A 24,338-nucleotide genomic window follows, 5' to 3' on the forward strand; every position below is an offset into this window, starting at 1 on the left:
ATAAACATAAAATCTGATTTGATCCTAAGTCTATACTCTATAAGGCCAATTTATGATACATAAGATAATATATACTTTAATATAATTATAATTTAATATAATATAAAATTTATATAATATAAATACAATATAAATATGATTATAATTTTTTTTTGTCTTTTTGCCATTTCTTGGGCCACTCCCGCGGCATATGGGAGGTTCCCAGGCTAGGGGTTGAATCGGAGCTGTAGCCGCCAGCCTATGCCAGAGCCACAGCAACACGGGATCCGAGCCGCGTCTGCGACCTACACCACAGCTCACGGCAACGCCAGATCCTTAACCCACTGAGCAAGGGCAGGGACCGAATCCGCAACCTCATGGTTCCTAGTCGGATTCGTTAACCACTGCACCACGACGGGAACTCCTATAATTTAATATAATGTATAATATAATATACAATTGTGTAATATGATATATGAGAATTATATATAATATTATATAATATATGTTATGAAATATACAATAATATGGTTATTTTATAGGTAAGGAAATAATCCAGTCTCCAATAGAAATGATCCTGGATATTCCTTTTTTTTTTTTTTTTTTTTTTGCTTTTTAGGGCCACATCTGTGGCATATGGAGGATCCCAGGCTAGGGCTCTAATCGGAGCTACAGCTGCCAGCCTACTGCACAGCCACAGCAATGAAGGATCCAAGCCGCATCTGCAATCTACACCACAGCTCACGGAAACGACAGATCCTTAATCCACTGAGCAAGGCCAGAGATCGAATCCACACCCTCATTGTTCCTAGTCAGATTTGTTTCCACTGAGCCACAATGGGAACTCCCTTTTATTTTTTATTTAATTTATTTTTCTTTTTTGGCCATATGTACAGAATGTGGAAGTTCCCTGGCCAGGAATCGAACAAACATCACGGCAGCAACCCAAGCCATTGCAGTGACAATGCCAACTTTTAAACTGCTGCTCCACCAGGGAAATCCCAAATTTAATTTTTATTAAACTAACAATGTTGTGTTAGTTTCAGGTGTACAGCAAAGTGATTCATATACACATATACACACACACACACACACACATATCCATTCTTTTCATACATATATGTACATACAGATATACATATATCCATTTCTTTAGAATCTTTTCATACATATATACACAGCTATACATATATCCATGCTTTTTAAGATTCTTTTCCCACATAGGTTATTACACAGGGAACTGTACTCAATATTCTGGATATTCCATTCTGAGACCCTCATTTTACATGTGAAGACATTGAGCCAAGAATGGTCAGGGCTGGCTCAAGGATGTCCAGCAAACCGACAAGGTTTTGAACTCAGCTCCCTTGATTCTGTTCTCCTTTCTCCCTCTTAGGCTCATTTGGCTCTTTGGCTTTTGGTTCCCAAACATTTAGGAACAAATCTAGAAACTGCGAAAAACTTGTTGACAACCGCAAATAGACAACCAAGCTTAAAATGAGTGAGAAGGGAATTGATAAAGTTTGGGGAGCAGGCCATTTTGGTGTCTGGGAGAGGACACAGGCGAGAAGATGCAGACGATGCCTCTCAGAGAAGGAAAAGAAGTGAATAGAATTCACCTCCTTGTATAACTGCCGTATCGATAACCTCCCCCTCCAGATATAAAAATAACCTTAATGGGGAAATACCCATGGGAAAAAAAATGTCAAGACTTGGTAAGAACAAAGAAAAGGTGAGAATAAAACAACATCCAATAAGACAGATGAGTATGTAACTGCAAGTGACTGGGTGGGTAGCAATCAAGCATTGTGAGATAAGGGCAATTCTGAAAATTAAAATAATGGAAATTGCGTGCCATGCACTCACCTAACTAAGACCAGTTTAAAAACTCAAGTCAGGAGTTCCCTGGTGGCTCATTAAGTTAAGAATCCAATGTCATCGCTCTTGTGGCTCAGATTGCTGCTGTGGCACGGGTTCAATCCCTGGCCCCAGAACATCCACATATAAGAAAGTAAATAAGCAAATAAATAAAAATGAAAATGAGAAAAGCAAAACTTCAAGGCAGCAAAGCTGGTATGTGAAATGATGTCTGTGGTGAGTGCCTGGGATCACTCCGTGTGCTACCCTAGTCCATCCCAGCCTAAGGAAAAACATTTAAAACTAAAAGAAAGAAAGAAAGGGCCAGTTTCTCACCTGTCTTAATGTATTGCAAGCATCAGATCCAAGCACAAATCTCTCTTAAAGAGTCTGGATTAGCACTGCAGGGTGCCAAGCCGAACAGACACATAGAACCCCAAGGTGGCTTATTTAACCAGCTAATTGTTAACTAGTAGGAGGTGGGTGATGGCAGAGAGGGAACCAGCTGCCTTCTGCATGAATGAACTCAGCACATGGAATTCATGCTCATATTTACATTTATAACTTACAGAATTTCTGTGCCATTGACCCCAAGCTGATAAACAAAATTACAAAGTTCATTTTGATTTCACAGACTCAGCCAATCTCATCAGTCTCCCCATTAGGTTTTCATATTCAAAGAAAGAGGGAAAAAAAAAACAAAACAAGAAAGCATATGTCTATAGCTAAGAATAAATACAACAATAATAAAGGAAATAAAAAAAGGAAAACTGACCTTGGCACAGTGACTTGAATTTTTCCACCTTTCTCACATGGAGAGTTTCCAAGTTCTACCATTTCAAAGAAAACACCTCATCGAAGAACACGTAATTGCATGTTGTTTCCATTCTTTAAATGTGGGAAGTGAAGCCTTTTCACATTCACATCATCAGCTGTGCCCCAGGAAACCTTCCATTCTTTCCAAATTAGTTTTTGTATCATTAAACCAATCAGCATTAGGTGCCTAGGATTATTTTCTGGAATAAACCCTGAATCATTACCTACATCATGTATGTAATAAAGGCAAATAATGACATCATTATACAGCACATGAGCATTGACCCTAAATGACCAGGACCTAAAAGAAATCAGGGCAGTCCTAATAAGAATCAGGCAGGATGCCTAATGAAACTCAAAACAGCAGACCTAATAAGAAATAATGTATTTTGCCTCTCCTTCAAATTCACTTTTGATTTGCTTTTCATGAGGATCCCTGTTCGAAGTGGAACTCCTGCAGGCTAGAATTCTCAGAGCTAGCTCTGCGATGAGTAACTCTCAGGTGGTTCTCTGGACCATTTGATCTGGGGCAAGAACCACTCACTCATGCAGTAAATATTTGTTGGGCATTTACCATAACTATAGGCTTCAACTTGGCTGCTTTTCAATTCAACAGACATTACTGAGTGCCTAGTACAAGTATGGACAGTGATAGACTCAGAAGTTGGAACCATAAATAAGAAATATCATAAACACCACTTAGACTGTGTTTATTACATGACAGGCACAAATACGTATGTATTATTTATTAATCATCTGACATTCCCAACAACCCCATGAGGAAGTATAAGTTTTGCACATTTTACAAGTGTGGAAAATAAGGCTTATCCAGATTAAGTGACTTTGCCAAGGTCACCAAGCTAGGGAGGAGCAGAGATGGTGGAAAAAGTCAATCTCTCTCCAGATCAGATAGTGTGTTATCGTCTATTGGAACCATTTGAAATTGCTGCTATTGGACCTTTTGTTGTTGTTGAGCTACAAAATGACAAATACGTTTTTCCCAAGAAGAACAGAAACAGAAACCCTTCTTTTATAAAATAAAGGGTGATTTGCACCGTGATGGTCATCCACGTCACCATGGAAGTGTGTCCAGTCCCTCCCAACATTCCCAGCCACCACTCCCAAGCCTTCCCTGTGAGCCCTAATCTCTTCACTTTCTGTCCCCACCGAAAATCTAGCACCAATACAATGAGAACACATCCTATATTCCCCTGTGTCATCTTGTATCTTATTCTGCCTGAGACCCCAACTACTCTGATCATAACAATTACAGGCTTGGGATGGAAACAACAACAACAAAAAAAATGCCAATATTTGCCCTGTCATCAAAGGAAAGCAAAGAGCCTGGACAGAGAGGATGTGGTAAGTGTCAAAAGAGAACAAGATCAAGCACACGTAGGCTGGCAAAGAGAATTTTTGCAACATTCTTTTCCATCAATTATTTACACACTTGATTACATGACTCATGTTTTGTAAAGCACCTTGCAAGTCTTAAAGAATGGATATAATTTGAGCCCTCTTCTGCTTTGAAGATACACAAATTGGGAGTTCCCTGGTAATCTGGTGGTTAAGATTTGGTGCTTTCACCACTGCACCCTGGGTTCGATCCTGAGTCTGGGAATTGAGATCCCACATCAAGCCGATGCACACTGTGGCCAAAAAATAAGTAAACAAATTTTTTTTAAAGATGGAAACTTTCTATCGACCATTGTACATGTTGGATGAGCTCTAAATGCTTTTCACCTCCCCTCTTTGCACCCCATGTTTCAACATGCATGAGCTTCAAGGGAAAGTTAGCAACATATTTACCCTGAGTACGATTCCCTAAAGGCATTAACTATCTAAAAATTGATGGAATTGTTTTTCAGATTCTTTTCCATTATAGGTTATGACAAGATACTGGATATAGTTTCCTGTGCTATAAGGTAGTAGTAGGTCTTTGTTGTTTATCTATGTTATGTGTAGTCGTGTGTACCTGCTAATCCCAACTTCTTATTTATCCCTCTCTCCCTTTCCCCTTTGGTAACCCTAAGTTTATTTTCTATGACTGTGAGTCTCTTTCTGTTTTGTACGTAAATTTATTTATATCATTTTTTATATTCCGTGTGTGTGTGTGTGAGCCCACATGGGTGTATGTATAATTGAATCACTTTGCTGTACACATGAAACAGTACATTGTAAATCAACATATTTCAATTTTAAAAAACTGGTGTAAAAAACCACAACTAGTTCAACTCTTTAAAAACTTGATGGAATTGGCTGATTAACATAGTTTTTACAAGGAATTAATCTTTTGCTTCCAAGACTATCAGCCTCTTGAAAGCAAGGACCACATCTCTAATTTTGAATTTTTCACAGGTTAAAGAGCACCCATTAAAAACGTAGTTGCTTTGGTGGCTTTATCTAGGTCTCTGCCAGTATTTGTAACTGCTCGAGAGATAAACCAAGTAAGAAATTGTGTTTGTAGCCTTGATGTTTGTGATCCACAAAAGGGCTGAGTTGCAGGAAACAATGTTTTATCAGTCAACCATTAAAAATATTCCACATGGTATTAGGCCTCTGAGGAGCCCAAACTGACCAACATGAAATACTTCATCTCCTTGGACAACACCTCCCGTAAATTATGAAAAGAAAATGGTATTTTATGAGAGCCAGGCAACCTCATTTTCTAGGCAGCTCATTTCATTCATATTGCCGTTATTAATAGGTCACTTCCAGGATTCATGACTGGTGCCACTGCGCGAAGGTACCTATACATGGACAATCACCGTAGCGAAAAGTAGTATATCTCAGATCTTTCTAGAACAGTAACTTTATCAAAACTACCACAGGTGTCCTTTAAACTCCACTCAAACATTTTTCTAATTGGATTTTAGGTTGCGTTCACCAGAGTTCCTAGCTTTTTTCTTTTCTTTTTTTTTTTTTTTTGTAACTTCGAAACTTTCAAAAATCTCCTTTTCAACAGTGAATTTTGCCTACTAAAAGTTTGCATTTCCTCCACGGACTACTGCATGTAAAAGAACCCAGTGGTACTTCCATAACTCGTGAATCAGCTAGTTCTTTTGCATGAGTAAAGATATTCAATATTTTTAAAATTAGAAGTTGAAGAGCACACCAGATGCGATGTTCCTGTGAAGGGAGCTAGGACAGATAATTAAGGATTAAAATCTAAACCATACCTCTCATGCAAGGTAGAGCCAGAAGTATGAACAGCTTCCTTCTCCTTTGAGAATTACAGATACAAGGGACCTACCAGACAAGGCATTCTGCAGTTTTCATTATAAAGTTAATATTTATCTTAAAGCACTGAGTTTATCTTACCAACAAATCTCTTTCAGAAAAAGAAGAATTTCTTGATTTACCACATTAAAGTAAATATTGCTATGAGATACGTGTTAAATTTTTAATAAAAACCCCCCTATCTGGGTTGGATCAAAGACAGCTGCTTCAGCTGAGATATAAACAAAACCAAATAAAAATACGTAATTCCAAATACGAAGTATCTCTGCACATGTTGACCAGCCCGCCCGTGACAACTGCGGTTTTATGTGGTTGAGCATTTCAGAGCTTCGACTAAGTTTATTATAAGTCATATTCTTAGAACTCAAATGGGCAGTTTACCTGTAATGCTGACCCACAGGACAGCAGTTTGGAACTGCATACTCCCCATGTCTGAACTATGCCCCCCAAAAGGCAGCAAAGTGAAGTTCAATTCAATTAGATTTACAAACATCACCCTTTACCTTGTGCAGATGTAATATTTGTATGGAAGATTTATTAGCGTGATGTGTTCTTCTTGGTAGAGAATAGAGTTAGATGTAAAACCTAGTTTGTTTTCACTCATCCCATATTCTTTAAGTTAGTAATAAAAATCCTATTACTGAAGAGCAGAAACAACCTGATACGGTGCTCTGGATTCTCCCCCTTCTATAAAGGAGAATGAAAAGTCAGTGAGCCCCAGAACACTCCATATCTTTACAAAGTAAGCCTCCGGCAGCCTGCAGTTAACACTCATGGAATCTCTTTCCCATCCTGGAATAAACTGCAGGGAGGGAAGAATGCAAGACAAAATGGGCAGAGAAGGGGATTGCTTCAAACCTTCAGGTTCAGAAGGAAAAAAATAAAGTTAGATCCTCAAAACAGTCCATAAATTAAATATATAGATTTAGGGTCATTTACCATCTCAGCCTGCTGAAATGCTGCCCCGTCATCAAAAAGTCCCACAGCCTTAAGACCACAGACTCTGCAGCCAGACTCCCATGCATTTGAATCCAAGTTCTGCCACTCAGCAGCTGTATGACCTTGGGGAAGTTGTATGACCTCCCTCCTAAACCTGGATTTCCTCGACTATAAAACGGCCACAATAATCATATCTACCTCCTAGGGCTGATATGAGCATTAAATGAGCTAACATTTAAGTTCTTAGAAAGAGTCTGGCACACAGTAAATGGCACCAGACTTATTAAATGAGCAATATATTTACATTGTTATTAATTATTGTTCCTTAAGAAATATATTAACAAATAGTTTAAACCTGTTTGTTAAAGAAAGTGAAATGTTCATTCTATCAACTTCCTTGATTTTTATGACAGGAGAAGAGGAGCTAAATTAAAACCCTACATCTGTCTCCAGCTCTATGCTTTTCCTCTCCCCCTCTGCCCAACTCATTAGTCTTTTAATCATGATCAGAGTACTTTTTTTCTCTTAATAACAAAATAAGCTAACATTTAGTAAATACACCATAGGTACTAGGTTGCTTACCAGTGAAATGAGTGTTAACATAATCCCCACCTAACAGACGAAAAAATAAAAGCGCTGAAAGATAAGTAAATTATCCAAGTTAATTTACTTAGTATGGAGCAGAACCAGAATTAGAACCCAGATTGTACCGAAGTTTGCTTCATAGAAAGAAAATATATCGTACCACAAAAAGTTTTCTGTTGAACTGGCATCTTAGAAATCTAATCCTCACTCAAATATCCCTCCTACTTATACCAGTTAATACCCAGACAATCTGCAAATCCATGAGGACAAATGATTGTCGTTTTAAGCTACTGCATTTGGCTATGACTTCTTTTATAGTATGTTTATAGCAAGAGCTTACTGATAAGGCTTTTGCATATTTTTGATAAATGGAAACAAAATCAAATTTGAAAATGCTTTTAAACTATAAAACAAAGATATGTTAAAAGCCTGTATATTTTCTTATATAGTGCACACATACACACACACACTGGTTTTAGGCTGAAGGTTTAACTACAACATAAATAAACTACTCCTAGAAAATCAATTCTTTTCCCCTAAAACACTAGTGTCTATCCCCCTATTTCAGGTTAGCATGCTTTTGTAAACAACAATCAAATGAAATTGCAAATCTTACCAAAAGTCCAGGATCCCATGAAGTCAAGGAAAAAGTTGTTGTAAGACTATTCACAGCACATGCAAAACCAATAACCAAAACAACCAGAAAGAGTAAACCAGTCAACAATAGAAAAAGAGAAATTTCAACAAGTATGATGAAGCCATATGTTTTCCAAGAGATGGATTCAACTTGAAGAATTAAGGGATGCCTATGCAAATATTGATAAAAATCTTTGAATAATTTTACAAACATGATTTCTTTTCTGATTGTACTATGCAAAAGAGCTAAGACAGCAACTTTTTCTTTAGGAGACAGAGTTGAACCAACAAAACACAAGCTGGATTCTTCCAAAAAGAAAAAGAAAGAAAGAAAGAAGGAAGGAAGGAAGGAAGGAAGGAAGGAAGGAAGGAAGGAAGGAAGGAAGGAAGGAAGGAAGGAAAGAAGGAAAGAAAGAAAGAAAGAAAGAAAGAAAGAAAGAAAGAAAGAAAGAAAGAAAGAAAGAAAGAAAAACAGACGATTCATTTTTTTTTTTTTTGGTACATAGTTGAAAAGAAAATCTAAATTTGCTTAAAATATGAGAGCAAATGAACATTGTTTATAACTCTTAACTTTATTTCTCAAAACAAAGCCCGCTCAAGCCTTTTTATCCTGATCACATCTTGGCCAGCACTTTTATGTGGATTCACTTCAAGAAGGCTTTTTTCTCCACTACCAATTATCCTCAGATAACCAGGCAAAGAGGACTTCCTCTCCCACATTTCTCTATCAAAGACATCTCCAAAAAGTAAGCCCATCTAAGTCGTAAAAAGATGATAACAAGAGTAATTCTGCTATCTGGTGGCAAAACACATAAACAACCATAGCAAATAATGGGATTATAAGGACCAAAGAATGGATGGAAATTTTTATGACCTGTCCCCCCTCAGCCCAAAAAATGACAGACTTTCTAATCTGAACTGAAAACAAGTAACTTAAATTTTATTAGAGACCCATTAACATTAGGAAAAAAATGTTTAGAAAAGAAAGGGAAAGGATTGAATATTACTGAATACTGTGTGCTGGGTACTATTAGAAACCTTGCATTCAATTTCCAGGAAAATTTGGATTACTAAGATCTGCCTTCGTTAATAAAGAACAACTTTCCAAAGCAATATGATTGCCATAAAGGTAAACTGGTCAATTGCCATTTGACATAAATGCCTCCTCTGACTTAGAATCAAACAAAATGAATTTTAGAGCAGGAAGAGATCTTAAACACCTGCTACCTAAACAACAGCTACTTAAACACCCAACAGTCTCGTTTTATAGGTGAGAAGACAGAATCCAGGAGATTAAGTGACTTGACTAAGACCACACCACTGGTTAAAGTCAATACAAGGTCTAGAATCTGGACCGGAAGGCCAAAGATATTTTTCCCTTTCTCTTCACTGAGAAACGGTAGCAGTTACCAAAGAGCATTTTCTTAACTAAGAATCCAGGAGATTAAGTGACTTGACTAAGACCACACCACTGGTTAAAGTCAATACAAGGTCTAGTCTCTGGACCGGAAGGCCAAAGATATTTTTCCCTTTCTCTTCACTGAGAAACGGTAGCAGTTACCAAAGAGCATTTTTAACCAAAGCCTAGTTCATTCCCACATGTTTTCCTCATTGAGTCTATTTCCTGCATTTGAAAAGAGGTAGTGGGTTACAGCAACAGTGAGTTTAACATCATTTTCCATACTTAAACATAACAGAGTCTTAAACCCTGAAAGCAGGGCTGCAGGTTCTCCTTTACGTGACTTCCAGCCACGATAGCCTGTGGATTTCATCTTCCGCTCACCCCTGTGACCAGGTGCCCTTGTGCAGAACACAGCTTGCACACGGTCCTCAAAGTGTGGTCCCCAGAACCACGGCATCAACATCAACTGGAAGTGTGTTAGAAATGCGTATTCTTGGGTCCCATCCCAGGACTACTGGCTCAGAGGTTCTGAGTGAGATCCCAAACAATCTGAGTTTAGTAAGCCTTGAAGGGATTCTGACGCACACTAAGGCTTGAGAATCCTTGGTCTACACAACCAACTCGATAGCCACCTCAAATAGAATCTGATGTGCTCCACCTAAGAAGCGGTTCTCTATCACAGATGGAAATGCCAGCTCACTTGAGAATGGCTTTTGTTACCTAAATTCGGAAGCCCTGGCACAAAGCTCTTCTGACAACAGTTGTTTCCATTTGCTGGTAAGAGCCCAATCCCAGCTTTATTCGAGGTGTGGGGGTTTGGTTTTGTTTGCTTTATTCCCCAAAGATAAGGAGTGTTCCTATCAAAACAGAAAGGAGAAAGAGAAGGAATGGTTTCAAGAGCACAGAGAAGACAAGGGCCATCTCCACTTCCTTCTCTTCCTCATCCTCTTCTATTTCCTCCGCATTTACTTCCTCTGCTCCATCTCAACTTGCTTAGCCACAGCCATCCCTTCAACCACTGTGGGTCTTTGTCTTTTATGGCCCTTCCACTCCCATAACTGCCACCTCTGTCCCTCTTCCCTCTGCTCTTTAACTGTCATGACTTCTACTTGCCTGTGCATCTGACTGCTCAGTTCTTAGCCTCAGAAGATCGGGTAATCTCAGTACCAACAAGAGATGGAACATATAGCCAGGTACATCTAATACGGAAGAGAAAAGACTGTGAAAAATTTTTCACTGCTATACAACTCTTTCAATTAAATAAACAAGATTATATATACATTATAGCTTATTTGCTTGAGTTCAGCATTTTATCCCCTCAAAGTCAAGTTAGCTAGAGTTGATTTGGTCATTGTAGAGCTATTCTTCCTAGCTTAGGTTTATCCAAAAGTTTCCCAAGCCTGCCTTTTATATTTTCAACCAGGCTTTGGTGAGAATAGTCAGGGTTATAAAGTTCTTAGTGCATCTGAGCCCTTCCTTGAGATTGTTTTCAGGACATTGATCATTCAATCCAAATATCCGTATTATCACTCCATCTGTAGTTCAATATATTCACAAAATATATTTCTCATTTCAGTACCTAGTATGTAGCATGAATCGTACTAGATACTGAGAATACAGCAGCTAAGAGACCAAGGCTGGGGACGGGGAAGGAGAAGAGCCTTTCTCTGAGGAGTTTACATTCTAGAGGAAAGCATGAAAATAAGTAACAAAATAGGACATTAGATGACAGAAAGTGCTAAGGAGAACAACAAAGTAGGGTTGGAGATCACAGAATGTTAACAAAGGTGAGAGTTCCAAGTAGGGGGATCAATAAAGACTCCTTAAGGTGAGAATATTTAAATATTTTGGGAGACTTTCATTAGTTTTGTTAAAATAGCATTTGTTTGTTTGACATGACTAACTCAGATAGACCTGCTGCATTCTAAGAATTACCAAAAATCATTTGTTTTTCAATTACTCAAAAACCATTTGTTTAGCCATACATTCTGGAATTTTCTAGGCGTTACCATCAACCTTATAGGTTGTAGTTTCTTGAATTTGCCCTGTGTTTTCTCAGAATCAGTAATTTCAGAGATTCCAGTACGAAAACAACAAATACTGCCATATATAAAAATAGAAACTGCAATGCCACATCTACACAACTACTTGTTTTCCAACATGGTAAATATCATGAACATTGCTATTTAGAAAACAGGTTTTTCCCCTTCTATGCCCTTATCTACTGAAAGAAAAAATCATTATTAGTATAATTACTGCTACTATAGCCAGCCACTTAAGCTCTTTGAGAATTCAGCAATAAACTATGAAGTGGCCACCTTGGTAGAAGAAAAAAAAAAGGTCAGAGAGAAAAAAACAGAATGAACCTTTAAAACATCCTTTGCAGAAAACTGTATTTCACTTTTTTGTCTCAGCCTGAACTAACAAAGACCTAATTTATTTATCCAAAGCAGCCCAGGTCAAACATAGAGTCTCTGTGGTCCTGTGGATGTCTTTTTATGCCCCTTTCTACTTGGTTCACAGAGGAACAATGAGTTCAAGTAATTTGGCCAAGGTCACATGCCAAGAGTTTCTGGGTTTGTCTGTTTTAAAACTGGAAAACTTAATGGTTTCCCCTCCTCATTGTGCTCTCCAGAATCCATTGTGTCTTTCTTCACTTCTCTGCCAAGTTCTGCAGAAAACACTGAAAATCTTTAACTACTTTGGTCATTTGGGTTCTTCCAAATTGGGCAGTTATGCAATTGCTTCATGGCCAATATAATCAGTTACTGTAAAATGTCCCCAAAAAAAAAAAAAAAATGGGGCATCATTGTTAGAAATAAAAGGGGTTATTATGGGGACACAAGGTAAAACAAAACAAAATGAAAGCAAAATCAGACAAAAAAACCTCTGTACCAAACAAATATCTTTGAATCAGACTTCCCCAGGGTCATGCATAAAATCTGATGATTTATTCAGATTTGTTTGGGGAAGACATCCAGTGATTAGAGAAAAAAATTAAGCTAGCACTTCTTCCCAACAAGCTGTATTAAAAAATGCATAGGCTGCTGATTAAGCTTCAAACTATATTGACCTTTGTGTAACAGAAAATCTTTATTTTTTTGCTTTCTATTTAGCAATTTTTCAAGATGATTGTTTCTGAATCGTGATTGTTTTACTACAGCAAATTAGAACTTACATTCTAGAACTTATTTTCTCCATCCCCAAATTCTCTCCTTTATTTTTCCCTGGGTTTTGAAATCAGTCCTGGATTCAAATTCTATCTCTTTTAGTCATGTACTGAGTGCTGTGTGTGATGTGGGCTTATTACATACCTCTCTGAAGTTCCTTTTATTCTTAAAGGGCAACAAATAGAGCCAAACTATTCAAATGGTTAATTTGAGAATTAGGTAAAGAACAAATCTGATACTACTCACAGTTATTGTTAAATCAACGTTAGTTTCATTTCTTCCTCATCAGAAATTTTCCTTGCTTGCTTAAAACAATATTTTTTATAAAAATTTTACAGGATAATTGTCAAAAATCTAGAAAATAGGAGTTCCCGTCGTGGGGCAGCAGAAACAAATCCGACTAGGAACCATGAGGTTGTGGGTTCGATCCCTGGCCTTGATCCGGCGTTGCCTTGAGCTGTGGTGTAGGTTGCAGACGCGGCTCAGATCTGGTGTTGCTGTGGCTGTGGCGTAGGCCAGCAGCTACAGCTCCAATTAGACCCCTAGCCTGGGAACCTCCATATACCACAGGTGGGGCCCTAAAAAGACAAAAAAATTAAAAATTTTTTAAAAATCTAGAAAACAGAGATAATGAAAAAAAGTTAAACTATTCCCTTTCCTCATAATCAAAAGAAAATCAGATTAGTGCTTTGCTTATATCTTTCCACTCTTTCCCCCTTTTTTTTTCCAGCCTTGCCCATGGCACGTGGAAGTTCCCAGACCAGGGACTGAACTTGAACCACAGCAGCAACCCAAGCCACTGCAGGGATAACACTGGATCCTTAACCCACTGAATCACAAGAGAACTCTTCCACTCTTTATAGGTACATAGAATATTTTTTATTATAGCACTAACTTATTTTTAAAGTATAATATACATAACCAAAAATTGCACAGATCAGTGAATTTCCACCAAGTAGGGTGTGTGCCTGATATCACTATTTTTGATGTGCTTTTGAACTTCGTAACTGAGCATCAGGGCCTCAACAGTGTGGGAGCCAGGCCCGGAGGCCAGATTTCCTGAGGTTCAATTCCGCTCTTGTTTCCTAGTGCTGTGAACCTGGGATAAGCTACTTAACCTTTTAAAGTCACAGTTACCTTACCTGTTCAATGGAAACAGTTTCTCCAATTATGAAGATTAAATGAGTTAATGTAAATTATCTGTTTAGAATAATATGAGACAGCCTGTAAGGTGAGCTCTTGTTATTATTGTACACTGTCTGGAAAACATTTTCTCACTCAATAATTACGCTTTCCCTGGGTGCATGTGTCTTTTTTCTCTTGAAGAATTTGGTTGGTTGGCCTCCTTAAAGTCTCTGATTTCCCCCTGTGCAGTCAGCCAAATGGAAAGCAACCACCATTCCCTTTTGAGAATCAGCCCCATGTTCCCTTTTGAGATCAGATTCCCTCAGTTGCTACCAACACCGCGAAGCACCCCCAAACAAACCCGAACCTATCTTCCCAAACATCAATCTTCTTGCTTCTGTCTATAAACACTCCTATCAAGCTACTCATTCTCCTTTAAACACCTCTTATTCTTCTTTGCCTCTGGCTTTGGGTTTATATCTCCCTGTCTTCTTGAAATGTCTTTTTCTATCGCACTGTCAAAAGTTCCCACGCGCCCCCTGGAAAAGCTTCCTCTCTCCTCTGAACTCAAGACTGCCCTCTGTTGACTGTCTTCATGTACTGCCTTCATCACAACAAACCAGGTCACAGGTACAGAGAGCACTTCACAGCTCACAAAATGCTTTCACGTAGTCTCTTTTGATCTTCAGAGCAATCTGAGGAGATAATAAAACTGATTATTATCCACATTTTGCCGTCAAGAAAATTAACTCTTTATCATGAATACACATGTATGAAAGCTCCTCCGTACTTAAGACGTTAAACTTCTTTTCTTTTTCTTGCTCACAAGACATATTTACTCTGGAATTGATCTACTGCCCAAATCATTGTTATCAATAAAAATAGCAAACAATTTTGAGTGCCGCGTACATATCTCTGGGCAAAATACTTACGGTTATCATTTATTTATCCAATAGTGTATTGAATCGCTGCCATGTGGCGGCACTGTGCTCCACCTCGGGACCCCTTGCTTGGAGCCGCTTTGTTTCTATGTCTGTTTTGAGCTTGTGAGACAGAGCCCTCGGGTACACGCGGAAGACCGAGAGTCAAGTACTGCTTTGCTATACACGCGAAAGACCGAGAGTCAAGTACTGCTCTGCTAACGTACGTGTACCTGTAAATCTTGTGCATTTCTGGTCCTGAGTTTCCATATCCACAATAGGAAGATGATCATCTCTGATCTGACGACCTCACAAGACTTTTATGAAGATCAAATAAGATATGCAAGGACTTTGTGTGCTTTCGGAAAACATCAGAAGTATCAGTCTTGTGCCATTATTAAGAGATGGTTTTGCCCTTGTCTTCCCGCAATCCAGTTGAAAAGGCAAGAAATAATATTAAATGACATACGCTCAGTGACAGAAGGTGCAAATGACAGAAGGTGCAAACCTAGGGAGCATGTGAGAAGGTAACATTGCGCTTTTAAATTTGGAAGATTAAAGCGTTATTCCAAATCTTAGTGTGTCCCCTATTTTATTAATGTGGAAATATTAATTCTTCTTGTGGGAATTAACTTTCCATCAGAAATTGGATTACCCATTCGGGTTTTTTAAATGTTTTTAATGCCCCGGATTACTGTGGCAGTACCTTGCCCAAGTTCATTTCATTCTTTTACACCTATTTTGATGAAATTGCAAGAGTTATTGCCCCCCGATTTCTGAGGGAGAAAGAACAGGAGAAAATGTAAGGAAGCTGCTCTTTGATCTCTGAGCACATCAATTACAAGTAATAAATCCCCTTGCAGTTGGAGCTTAGACAGAACCTCAAAAGCACATGGACTTTTCCTATTAGAAAATATAAACCAAATAGTGACTATTTGTTGTTTAGATTTATTTTGTGAGTAATGTAACTGAAAAAACAACCCAGCGTTGAAGGATGTATCATTTTTAATCTCAGCACTTTTAGCCACTGCCAACACCAGATAGAGTATCTTATTGCAATAATTCAAGGATTTCTCTATTAGTTTCTCTAAGCCCTTAAAGCAAATGAAGCTCTTATGATATAAAACACCTTCTTTCTCTATTTTTTTCCTCAGCTCTCAAGCCTAAATGCATTTCAGGGTAGAATTTTAAATGAACTATATAAATGAAATTCTATCTAACTATATTAATTTTTGACACTCTTTTTATGATTCTTTTAAAAAGAACATAGAAACGAATTGCAGCCCTGGCTGCCGTACAGTCATGATGAATAGCATGCTACAAATAATATTTTTTTTTCAAACTTTTGAAAGAACAATTTAGATGTTTAATCTCTTAGGTAGCTTTACAAACACCCTCCATTGATGATCGACCAAAGAGCTATGAATGAGGTTTCTTAAACAAAGAAAAGCACTCGTATATTAAAGGAAGCATTTTCACACTTTTCCTCCCTATTGTTTAACCTTTTGTTCCCGCCACAAATATCTACACGTAGTCCTTATCTCTGACCTTGAGGGACTGTATGGCTTTATCACGACTTCCTTTTAGCTCACAGATGACCTTCAGCGCATGTCATTGAGCTCTGACCTGCCTCAGTGATCGGCTCACACAAAATACATATGCTGAACAGTGCTGGTGTGTGCAGTAGGGGTAAGTGAATTATTTACAAAAATTTGAGTTGACACCTTTTATCAAATGTGGAAAGATGAAGACAAAACAGCTGCTATTGCTGTCGTAAGCAATCTGCTGGTGATTGAATAAAAGTGTCAAGAAAATGGCTGCTTGATGGCCTTTTGTTCTCCCTCATCCAGCTTGATGTTAGTTTGAGCTGTCAGTTAGGAATCACGGCGGTGTGATTTATCAATAGACTGAGTGACCTTCTCGTTTGGCTTCAAGTAGCCCTAGAAGACAGCGCCCTCTACTGGGAAGCCACAGCGCTTCCTTGTAGCCTGCCATTCATCTGAGTGATTGGTTTGCATTTGCTGGAAGCAACTCACCCTCAGGATAATTTTGGCTTTTTACATTTCGTCCTGTTTCCATTGCCTCCACACTTGTATTTGAAATTATAAAAAAAAAAAATCTTAAAAAAGAAAAGCCAAGCATATTTCTATACCTTCCAGCAAACTAATTTAGAAAATCAGTATTTCAGATAAAATGCTTCCTCCTTGCTAATTAAACTGCAGAAAAAGGAAACGTTTATCTTTGATAGCAAACTGGAGTCTTTAAATAGTATTTGGATTATATTGATATTAACAACCCATTAGCATTAACTCAAATTATTTTATAGTCTTTATAAAAAAGATGGATTTAGAATTATTCTTCTGTCATACTCTCATGGTCTCCTCGGGGAAAGGTAGTATTATAATCAGAGCTTCGTGGCTCTTTGAGTGAGATGAAGCCATCATGGAACAGGACCTTACCAATGAATATTCTCATGCCATGGTGTAGATATATGCATTTTTTTTAAATAGGACTTCCTAATTTAATGGATATTTATTTGATCTAACACCCAAATAAGATAAAAGAAAATTATGAGAATAAGGTTATTTTAGCAGTTATTGAAAAGAAACTCTTGAATCTATTTAAAAGAATTAGAATAGCATTATCTGACTTCCAAAATCATATAATCTCTTAATCAGATCTAAGTTACAGCGTGTAGCAAATTTTTGTTCTTTTAAAAACTGTTAGATATGTACTATTGAAAATACGTTTATTTTCCTCATGAAGGTATTTGGCAATAATTTTTCATTTTGACTTCTTCTTTTGTGTTTTTATATCAGACATGAAACATCATTGCGTAAGTATGATTTTATTGGCTGAATCACAGACTTAACTATTTAAAGATACTTTTCTTGGGCTGGCTGTCCTCAGCCTCTCAGATGTTTTCATCGCCCCACAGATTAAGGCACATCAGGTTAGGAATATAAAAAGATGTGCTTCATCAATTCTCAACATTTCCGCTTTGTACGCTGCGCCTTGTCCTCCCTGATTTAATTTTGACTGTTATGCGGTTACCTCACTCTCACTTACATTCGCAGAAGCACCACCAACAGACCAAGCTGGGGTTCAGACCTCGATTCCTGGCACGAGCTCTGACTTTTTCTTCTCTGTCCTGATATACATACACACTATGACTTGTTCATAAAAGATCTGCAGCAAAGTTGAATAATATGTAAATTTTATGTTGTAATGAATTAGGTCTAAGATCTTTAAAGGTCAGACACCTGGTATAATACATCACATTCTTTAATATCAACTACAAAATAACTGTAATAAATTTTTCCAACACCACATCCTCACACACTGTTACCCACAAGGAAGCACCAAAGGAAATGTGTCATTTGTCAAAACATGCAGAAAAACTGGCATGTGTACAAGTCACTTTAAAAGTAATGCTCAGGTTAGAAATAGCTTTTCAAATGAATATTTTGTGGTTAAACAAAGAAAAACACATTAGCGCTTGACTGAATTCATCTCCTGATCTGTTAAAAGACTGAGGAGAAAGAAACAACTAACATTCTAGGAAATATGATAAAGTCATTTTAATTAGTTACAGGACAAATGTATAATTTATAGGCAGAGAGCCTTACTTGATTATCTTTAAGGAAAAATTCAACAAGCATGGAAATTTAAGTATGGATGAGTGAGTGGTCTATTATAAAAATGTATAGCTTTCTGAGTTATAGAAATTTGATAGTTGCTATTAAAATTAAAATATTTATTTCTTTTATAATGCTATTTGCAAGCTTCAACGACAAGTCTCTATTATAGGAGCATATCTATTAGCAAGGGAAGGAAGAGATTTGCTTGCAAAAAGAGCAGAGTTGAGAGATTTTTTTTTAACTATAAACCCATGTAAATACCTGCTCTCATGCCTACCCACCCCACCCCCGCCATGTCCCTGTTCTCAGTGTATTTTGTTAACTTAAGCTACAGTGAAAGGAACAATAAACAGAAATATTCACCTTTAGAATTTCTTTTTTTTTTATTTATTTTTTATTGTTATTCCCCCCAACACACTTTTTTTTTCCACTCTACAGCGTGGGGACCCAGTTACACATACATGTATGCATAATGTTTTCGCCCATTGTCGTGCTGCATTGTAAGTATCTAGACATAGTTCTCAGTGCTACACAGCTTAAAGACTTAAATAAAAGACAAAACACCACCAAACTCCTGGAAGAGAACATAGGCAAAACATTCTCAGACCTCAACCTTATGAATATTTTCTCAGGTCAGTCTCCCAAAGCAACAGAAAAAAAAGCAAAAATAAACCAGTGGGACCTAATCAAGCTGACAAGCTTTTGCACAGCAAAAGAAACCAAAAAGAAAACAAAAAGACAACTTACGGAATGGGAGAAAATAGTTTCAAATGATGCAACTGACAAGGGCTTAATCTCTAGAATATACAAGCAATGTATACACCTTTAGAATATCTGATGTGAATCCAGATAGCTCTCTGATATGTATTTGGAATGCTACTGAAGGAATGTCCTTAAAAATATGCATTAGAAGTAGTCATTTTAGGAGTTCCCCTTGTGGCTCAAGGACAACGAATCCAACTAGCATCCATGCGGACGAGAGTTAGATCCCTGGCATCGCTCAGTGGGCATTGCCGAGAGCTGTGGTGCAGGTCACAGATATGGCTCAGATCTAGCTTTGCTGTGTCTGTGGTGTAGGCTGGCAGCTGTAGCTCTGATTCGACCCCTAGTCTGGGAACTTCCATATGCTGCATGTGTGGCCCTAAAAAGCCAAAAAAAGGAGTTCCCATCGTGAAGCAGTGGTTAATGAATCTGACTAGGAACCATGAGTTGGCAGGTTCGATCCCTGGCCTCACTCAGTGGGTTGAGGATCTGGCGTTGCTGTGAGCTGTGGTGTAGGTCACAGCCGCGGCTTGGATCCCGAATTGCTGTGGCTCTGCGATAGGCCGGCAGCTGCAGCTCCAAGTGGACCCCTAGCCTGGGAACCTCCATATGCCGAGGGAGCAGCCCTAGAAAGGGCAAAAAGACAAAAAAAAAAAAAAAAAAAAAAAAAAGAAAGAAAGAAAAAAGAAGTACTCATTTCACATACACCCTACACACCCCCCCGCCCCGAGTTTAACAATGAATTTCCAGATAGGGATTGAAACTGTCTTTGAGAAATAATTGAATGGTTCATCAGTTTTAATAGGATTGGAGTTTTAAACTGGAACACACTTAGAGAAAGATTGTGATCCCCTAATCAACCAACATTATTTTATTTGTTTCAACATATTTTATAATGGTCCTGCTCACGTGGATGTTTGGCATCAGTCAATAGTCAAACAGTGAAGTGGAAATTTTGTCTAGATCATTAAGAGGAACACCAGGGGTAAAAAATAAAAATAAAAAATTTTTTAAATGAAGCCAATGTAGTTTTTGTATTTGAAAGTTCTGGAAAATTGCCCAAATCCCACCCTTTTTAATATATATACAGAAAGGTAGTCAAAATATTCATAACCTTTATAGCCAGATCTAAAATGGCCTTTCTAAGCTGGGAAGAATGAACTCTGCCCCCACAAGCTGCCAAACACCTGTGTTCTTGCTCCCTCCCAATGAATCCAAGGCAGAGCTGATTAGACAAACTGAGAGAGTAAGGAGTCCTGAGTGAAACTTTCAGGGTTTCAATTAATGTGTTCAAAATGGGCAAAGGAGATAAAGAAACAATTTAAAGAAAAGGAATGCACAGTAAATCAACTATACTTCAATAAAAGAAATTTTAAAAGAAACAAAAAGAGGTAGACTAAAAAGGGAGGTAGATTTTTAAAATACTGAGTAAGGAAATATCAAGCAAATTAAAAACAGTAATATTGATGATAACGATAATTATTATATGGATAATTTTGAATGAAATGCCCAGTCATCAAAGAAAAGCAATTTTCAGTAAACTAACCACAATGAAGTTTGAGACCATGAAGACACATGGCTTTTAGGAACGTGCTATAAGAAGTACATGCTCATCCTCTGCTGGTGGAAGTTTAAATTTCTTTAGCTTTCTGGAAAATAATTCTAGAAAGTAAGAGTTTGGTAAACACTGTGGCGGGAAGACCCATTCATTCTTTCATTCAACAAATGTGCATTGAGTGCTTTGTTTGTGCCTAACAGTTAAACAAACAGACAAAACTCTCTGCTTTCTGGGTATTCTGGTGGAGAGAGACAACAAGCAAGCAAATGATTAAACAGCCAGCATGTGAGATGTTGGTGAGAGTGATGGAGAAATTGTTTTCACTTGCGGGGAAGGGAGCCGAGGTGGGTAGCTGTTTTAAGTAGAAAGATCAAGGGAGTTCCCATTGTGGCCTAGCAGTAAGCAACCTGACTAGTAACCAAGGGGACTGGGGTTTGATCCCTGGCCTCACTCAGTGGGTTAAGGATCCAGCATTGCCATGAGCTGTGGTGTAGGTCCCAGATGCGGCTTGGATCTGGCACTGCTGTGGCTGTGGTGCAGGCCTGCAGCTGCAGCTCTGATTCAACCCCTAGCCTGGGAACTTCCATATGCTGTAGGTGCAGCCCTAAAAAGACAAAGGAAGGAGGGAAGGAAGGAAGAGAAAGAAAGAAAGAAAGAAAGAAAGAAAGAAAGAAAGAAAGAAAGAAAGAAAGAGCGAGAGAGAGAGAGAGAAAGAGAGAAAGAGAGAAAGAAAGAAAGAAATGGATCTAGGGTAGCTTCCTTTGAGAAGGTGGCATTTAAGCAAAGACCAGAAAGAAAACAGTGTTATTGTGGGGAGGACCCCCAGCCACCCCTGATCTCAGAATCCTACCTAGGCCTTGCTCCATGGCATCAGATTGGTTGACTGCCAATCATGAAGGTTGGGGAAGGCCACCTCCCAGCATGTTCTCTGCTGCGGGGACCTATGGGCCAAACCACTGCTTGAACATCCCTGTACAGGAGATCCCACTCCTTTAGGCCAGTGTTGCAAGCACCCTGCACCCAGGATGCCAGGGCCCTGGAGAGCTGTCTTGGATGCTGACGGACAGCTGGGCCCTGGTGCTGCAAAGGGCAGCAGGACAGGGCTGGCCCCTTGCAAGCTTCCCGGCAGGAGGGCTGGCCCACTATGACATCCTCATAGGCACACATCCTGCTTCTCCCTTCCTGTCCTGGCTCCGAGTTTTCTCTGAGAGAACTCACATTGGGGCATTTCATTTATCCTAGGGAATTAAGCAGAAATCAAAACCATATATATGCATAAAATTATTCATCAAGCTATTTACAGTAGAAATATTCAGTGGTGGTCAATGAGGACTAGTATGGGGGGTGGGGATTGAGAGTTTAGGATTAGCAGATACAAACTATTATGTATAAGATGGATAAACAACAAAGTCCTACCACATAGCACAGGGAAATCTATTTGATATCTGGTGATAAACCATAATAGAAAAAAACATGAAAAAATATATATATTTGTGTAATTGAATTGCTTTGCTATATGGCAGAAATTAATACAGCACTTTAAATCAACTATTCTTCAATAAAATAAATAAATAATTTTTTTAAAAAATATTCAGTGAAAGTCAGGATTGCAATTTATAATTTAAAATGATTTAAACATACACATGCATAGAACAGAGACAGAAAGCAAATTCACTAATATGTCAGCAATAGTTCTAAAGCAAGCTAGCACACTATGGCCTAAAGTGCCCAATCTGAGCAAAGGCTTGTTTTTTTAAAGTTTAATTGAACATAGCAACACCCATGTACATAGCTGTGTTTGCAGCACAACAGAGCTGTGTTGTCCCAGCAGAGGCCACACAGCCTACAAACCTACAATATTGACCAACTGAGCCCTGGCAGAAAATGTGTGCTTTACCTTGATCTGTAGAGTTCAGTCATAGATGTTTTAATTTCTTCTTTATGTCTCTGCATTCCTATCTTCTCTACAGATAAAAATATATGATGAATCCTACTATATAGCACAAGGAACTATGTCTAGTCTCTTGGAATAGAACATGATAGAAAATAATGTGAGAAGAAGAATGTATGCCTGGGTCACTTTTCTGTACAGCAGAAATTGTCATAACATTGTAAATCCACTCTACTTTAATAAAAATACTAAAAAATTTAAAAATATGATGGTTATAGTAAGAAAAAGAGGATAAACAATTGTGTTCTATTGTCCTGGGAATAGACAATAAAATGATGGATGGTTATTATCAAATTCAGCTTGGTCCTCAGCCATATATAAATAGCTTATAATGGGGTCTATAAAATTACTATTTATGTTACCAACGTTTGTTGCTTGCACTTACTACTTTTCATTGGCTCTAAGTGCTTTGCAGCTATTACCTCCCAACCCTCATAATAATTCCATGAGATAGGAATTATTATTATCCCTTGTGACAGATGAGGAAACCAAAAAAACAAAGCAGTTATATAATTCACCCTTGGTCACACATTCATACCTAGGATTCAAATCCTAAGAGCCAGGATTTAAATCCAAGCAGCCTGGAACCAAGGTCTGTAACTAAGGCCGGTACTGTGCTGCCTCCTTGTACTGTCCTCTTGCAAGAAAAATGTACTTTGTTTAGGGCACAAGTTAATTGTCTTTTGAAGTCCAAAAATGTTTGCAAAGGCTGAAAGGGGAAAGAGGTGGGTGGGAGAGAGGGAAGAAGGAACAGATGTGGGAGGCTGAATTTGCATACTCCCAACTATATTAAAAACGTAGGTCACAGAAAGGAGTCCAATGTATTAGTCATGGGTCTTCAGAAAAATGGAGAATAGAAATGTGTATGTACAGAGAAATTGATTTTAAGGAATTGGCTCACGTAATTGCGGGAACTGGCCAATCCGAATTCCATGAGGCAGGCCCACAGGATGGAGACCCAGGGAAGAAGTAATGTGGAAGCTTGAGTCTGAAGGGCATCTGGAGACAGAATTCCCTCTTTCTTGGAGATCCTCGTTCATTTTCTCTTAAGGCCTTCAACTGATTGGGTGAGGCTCACCCACATTATGGAGGGTAATATTCTTTACTCAAAGTCTATGGCTTAAACATTACTCTCATCTAAAAAAGATCTTCATAGCAATAGCTAGACTGATGTTTGACCAAATAGCTGGGTACCATGGCCCAATCAAATTGATGGTTGAAATTAACCATCACATCTGAGTAAACAAATGAGAAGAGGGAAAAGAAGAGAAAGAGGAGAGCACTAGGGGTCATAGCTACAGTAGGATATAGGGATTCCAGAGAGGCACACACACTTATATTCCCACAAGGAATTTCCAATCTATCAAGAGAAACAGACAAGTCAACAAAAATATCATGGTTATAGACGTGCCTTGGTTCCAGAAAGGGGATTTGGACACATCTAAGCATGGGTGGCCAGTGGATGTCCAAGTAGACTGGGGGAGTGGCTTTGAGGTGTAGCTTGGAGGGGAAGGGAAGCTTGGTCAAGGGGAGTAGTTGGTGAGGAGGAGTTGGAAAGGACAGCAATGAGTCTAATATCTTACCCCAGAGCCTATGCTACAGGTAAAAGCCAAAAGACTTGTCTTCATAAGACATTCTGTGACCACCATCACCACCACCCCCAGGAGGACCAGCCATGCTGCTTTGGTGAACAGGAGGCCATGTGGCAAGAGAGATGGCAGCTCGGCATTAGGTTCCACGTAATGGCAGCTCCCAGG

The sequence above is a fragment of the Sus scrofa genome, chromosome 11 (assembly GCF_000003025.6).
Source record: "Sus scrofa isolate TJ Tabasco breed Duroc chromosome 11, Sscrofa11.1, whole genome shotgun sequence".
In the NCBI taxonomy this organism is placed as follows: domain Eukaryota; kingdom Metazoa; phylum Chordata; class Mammalia; order Artiodactyla; family Suidae; genus Sus; species Sus scrofa.